Raw genomic sequence first — 4,972 nt, 5'->3', positions numbered from 1 at the left:
CCCTTCATCACAACTATGGCTTCTGTGGATATATTCAAAATACCACTCCTAGAATGGCAACTAAAGCTGTAACCGTTCTTCTCCAAGTAGCCAAGTGACACTAGATTCTTTTTCAGATTCAGGACGTGCTTTACATTGGTAAGAGTCTGCACCATCCCATCAAACATTCTCACCTTGATGGTCCCAATGCCGGCCACCTTCCAAGGATGATCATCTCCTAATGTCACACGCCCTTCATCGATTTTAGTGTATGGAGCAAACCAAGACCGATTTGGTGTGTAGTGATGAGAACAGGCTGAATCCATTGTCCAGATATCCGTATTGTTCCTGTGATCATCCGAAACTACCAAAAGATCATCCTCCACCTTGAGATCAGCCACGGCACTGACTGAATCCTTGCCATTCTTCTCTCCCTGAAGCTTCTTCCAAAGCAGACAATTCCGCTTCAAGTGTCCTGCTTCATTGCACTTGTAGCATCTGAACTCTTTCTTACCTTTCTTGGACTTTGATCGTCCCCTTTGCTTGCTCCGTTCCTTCCCTCTTTCAGGCCTCCCTCCGACAGTATGACCTTCCTGAGAAACTCCATCCTTTGTCAATCTTTCTCTTTGCTCATTGGACCTTAGCACAGAAATTATGTCTTCATAATTCAGCGTCTCCTTCCCATACAGCAAAGTAGTAACCAAAGGATCATAAGAATCTGACAGCGAGCAAAATAAGAGTAGAGATCTATCCTCCTCTTCCATCTTCACCCCAAGGGTCTGCAAGTCATTGCAAACCTGGTCAAACCTCTGAATATGAAGAACAATATCTCCATCTTCATGCATCCGAAGGCTGTACAATTGTTTCTTCAACATCAACTTGTTGCACATATTCTTCACCATATACATGGTATGCAACTTTGTCCATAATCCCTTGGGTGTCTTCTCCTTTAGGACGTTGTACAAGGCTGAATCCGCCAAGCATCCTCTGATGGCAGCGCAAGCCCTTTTCTCCAAAGAAAACCATTCCTTATCTGTCATACCCTCCGACCTGTCCTCCAAGGCCGAATCCAGATAGTTCTTCACCAAAAGATCCTCCACCCGGACCTTCCACATAGAGAAGCTTCCCTTTCCATTAAACTTCTCAAACTCCACCTTCATGTTATTGTTCATGGTCGGCCAGACCACAATCACAAATTAACACAAATCTGATTTGAGAAATTACCTTGAAGGGAGATAAGCGGACTGCTTTCCTCTTGATGTCTTTCCTCTGTTTCTTCTTTTCTATGCCAAAACTTCGCTCTGATACCAATTGTTAGCGCTGTGCGGAAGCGTGTGGATCTCTGATATCCGCTAACCTAGAGCGTCCCCTAGGGCGTCAGGCCGCATGGGGAAAGAAGGAAGAAGAAATGGAGAATCACAATCACTAGTATTATTTTCTGGAGAAATAAGAGCCGCCAGAAAACTTTCTCCCACGTTCTCTCTTCTCTTCCTCTTCTTCTCCACGAAAACCCTAGTTTGTGATTGTGATTCTCCATCTCTTCTTCCTTCTTTCCCCACGCGGCCTGATGCCCTAGGGGACGCCCTAGGTTAGTGGATATCAGGGATCTACACGCTTCCGCACAGCGCCAACAAGTCATTCCTCAACTTCCTAGTTATCGAACATAACATGGTACAACCTATATGGCAGGTTTTAAGGAGCACAACATTCTCTTGTCAGGATGGTCGGCCAATGCACCTCAAGAAGTGAGCACATCATCAGATGGAGGGGAAGAAGCATATGGCAGCTCATGCCTCAGAAGATATAATGTCTATAGATGTTTATACAATATGATGAATGTGAGAACTGGACTTAAAACATGCTAATATGTTCATTATGATGAGTGGTATTGTACTTGGTAGTTTTTCTTTTCTTCATAAACTTTTCATGGGTGGTTGATGCATGTTAAGAGGCATTGCTCAATAAGTATCATTAGTATTCTCATTATTTTTGTAATCTTCATGCATTAATTTATAGTCATTTGCCCGGGCAACCTCTTGGCCACCCATCTGCTACCTACAATTTTCCTAAAAGAATGCACACATAGGTCTCCCTGAATGCTCTCTAGGATGTTAAAAGAAATGGATTTGCTTGGGTCTAAGCCTAAGGTCAAGGTGGATGTAATCATGCGAGTGCTTATGAATACCCATTATGGCTTCAGTTTTTCATGCTAGCGAAACTTGTGAATACAGAAGAATATTCTTGTAACATACTCTAAAAAGTAAGAACTTGCTTTCTGAAATTGGATGACAACAACATGTATTTCTGTTAATAGGATGATCAAGAGATAATGGCTTCAGTATCTGATATGCATGAAACATTTACTTTACAAACCATCCATAACTTGATAAGAAGTTTATTAAAATCCAAATCCATAAAAAACAGATTCTGGTTCATCTCTGTCCCACATTGCAACCTAAAAACCAACTCAAGCTAAATCCTGATTGTGCTAGGTCTAGACCCTACCCGTTCCAAATAAGTACTTTCTAAACACTTTATACCACCAATATTTGATCAACTAGGCGAGAGCAAGTGAAATTATCGAGCCATCACATGCGGATATTTGGTAAAAAAAAAAAAGAATAATGTATGGCAGTTCAACATATCTTTCAACAAACAAACTACTTAAGATTTTCCAGATATAAAGGAGGTTTCACAATGACAAAATAATCAACTCACAACCAGAACAAACACTGGCATGTATTATGTGATATTATACAGAGCATCTAAGCAAAGAGTGCTACAAATAGAACATCAAGAATAAATGACACAAGAAGCACTTAAAGTAACTGAAACCATTGTATGTATAAGACAAGGAAAAGGGAAACAAAATATCAGTAACTCCCAGAACAATTGATTAAATAACCAAACTAAAAGCGGTTCTTAGCAGGCAAGCCTCAATAGATGAACCATTTATTAGAAGCAAGAAACTAACTAGAATTGGTTTAGACAACAACATCAAGAAAACCTGCTTCCAATTCACTGAATTACCATCGGACACCTCAATTGAAGGCACCTGCACCAGCCTTGCTCTGCCCAGCAATCTTGGACCACTCAGTGTGGAACGAACCGGGGTGGTCGATGCGCTCATAGGTGTGAGCCCCAAAGTAGTCTCTCTGCGCTTGCACCAAGTTTGCAGGCAGCCTAGCCCGGCGGTATGTGTCAAAGTATGCCAGACTGGAGCACATCCCAGGAGTGCTGATTCCGGCCTCAATTGCCAGTCCCACGACCCTCCTCCATGCCCCCTGCCGCTGCACCATCTCCCTTGCAAACTCTGGGTCGACTATGAGGTTCGCAAGCCCCCGGTTCCTCTCATATGCCTTCTTAATCCTGTCCAAAAACCTCGCCCTAATGATGCAACCCCCCTTCCAGATCCTTGCCAGCTCCCCGAGATTGAGGTTCCAACCCTTCTCCTCGCTCTTGGCCCGGAGCAAGTTCATCCCTTGGGCATAGCTACAGATCTTGGAGGCGTACAGAGCCTGGCGGACATCGTCAATGAGACGCTTCTTGTTGATCGAGCGTCCCAGAGATGGCCCTGAGACCTCGCTGCCTATTCCGGCCTGGTCGAGAACTCTTGCGGCAGCCTCCCTCTCCTCCTTGAGCCCGCTGAGGTACCGGCTGTCGAGGGAGGCGGCGATCGTGGGGGCGGCGACGGAGAGCTCCGCCGCCTGCTGGACCGTCCACTTCCCAGTCCCCTTCATCCCGGTCTTGTCGAGGATCTTGTCCACCAGCTCGCCCTCCCCATGCTCGTCGGGGACCCTGAAGATGTCGGCAGTGATCTCGATGAGGAAGCTCTCGAGCTCCCCGTCGTTCCAGTCGGCAAAGATCTCCGCAAGCTCGCCGTTGGAGAGGCCCCCGACGGTGCGGAGGACGTCGTAGGCCTCGGAGATTAGCTGCATGTCACCGTACTCGATGCCGTTATGGACCATCTTGACGAAGTTGCCGGCGCCGCCCTCGCCGACGAAGGTAACGCAGGGGCCATCGTCGACCTGGGCGGCGACACGGGCGAGGACGTCCTGGACGTTGTGATAGGCCTTGAGATGGCCGCCAGGCATGAGGGAGGGGCCGTGGCGGGCGCCGTCCTCGCCGCCGGAGACGCCCATGCCGAGGTAGAGGAGGCCGCGGGCGGAGGCCTCGCGGAGCCGGCGCTCGGTGTTCTCGTACCACTCGTTACCGCCGTCGATGATGGAGTCGCCGGGGTCCATGAACTGGGAGAGGGCGGCGACGGTCTGGTCAACGGGGGCACCGGCCTTGACGAGGATGATGATGGAACGGGGGCGGGAGATGGAAAGGACGAAATCGCGGGGGGAGTGGTGGCCGGTGAGGGGGAGGCCGCCCTCCACCGACGCGCGGCCGACGGTTTCATCGACCTTGGAGGCGGTGCGGTTGTAGACGGAGATAGGGAAGCCCTTCTCCGCGATGTTGAGGGCCAGGTTTTGGCCCATCACCGCCAGTCCAGCGAGCCCGATCCGCGACAGCGCCGCCGCCTCCATCGATCGATTGACGCAGGGTTTCGGCCGGAGGAGGAGGAGAGGAAGGAGACGAAGAACAGGGGGTGGGGCGCGGCGTTGGAGCCGTCTTTGCGGGGTTTTATGGTTGAATTAGCGAGAGATTTTTCTGCCGTTTTACATTTTCACCCATTGTTGTTCTTTTCATGTAGATGCCCATGAAAATACGTTTCTTTCTGTGTCGGAAGGTTAAATTGTTGCCTAAACTAATCATAGTCGCTGGTTTTTATGATCATATGTTAAGATACATGGGGCTCATGGAATCAACGGTCGTGAGAGGGTAGGTAATAATTTCTCTGTAGTTAGGGTGAACGTTTAAGGAGCTTTTTAGTAACTTTAGGTCATTAGGGGGTTTCTGGGAAATTTGCAAAAAAGTCTTGTTTTTATAGCGACGGCGGACCCATGGAGGAGCGAAAGGGCGGCTGGGGGTTGGTGGGTGGGATTAG

The 4,972-nt window shown here is 48.2% G+C and overlaps 1 pseudogene across 1 annotated transcript; it reads right to left on the bottom strand.

The window, feature by feature from the left end:
• Positions 1-2,798: 2,798 nt before the first annotated feature.
• On the bottom strand, positions 2,799-4,640 carry LOC103722557 (6-phosphogluconate dehydrogenase, decarboxylating 1, chloroplastic pseudogene; annotated as a pseudogene). The gene has a single exon (XR_015972807.2). The product of XR_015972807.2 is annotated as a 6-phosphogluconate dehydrogenase, decarboxylating 1, chloroplastic pseudogene (transcript).
• Positions 4,641-4,972: the final 332 nt, after the last annotated feature.

The sequence above is a fragment of the Phoenix dactylifera genome, chromosome 13 (genome assembly GCF_051530095.1).
Source record: "Phoenix dactylifera cultivar Ajwa chromosome 13, Ajwa_hap1_PhDact_Kaust_v1.1, whole genome shotgun sequence".
In the NCBI taxonomy this organism is placed as follows: domain Eukaryota; kingdom Viridiplantae; phylum Streptophyta; class Magnoliopsida; order Arecales; family Arecaceae; genus Phoenix; species Phoenix dactylifera.
This window is presented reverse-complemented; position numbering and strand designations above follow the sequence as displayed.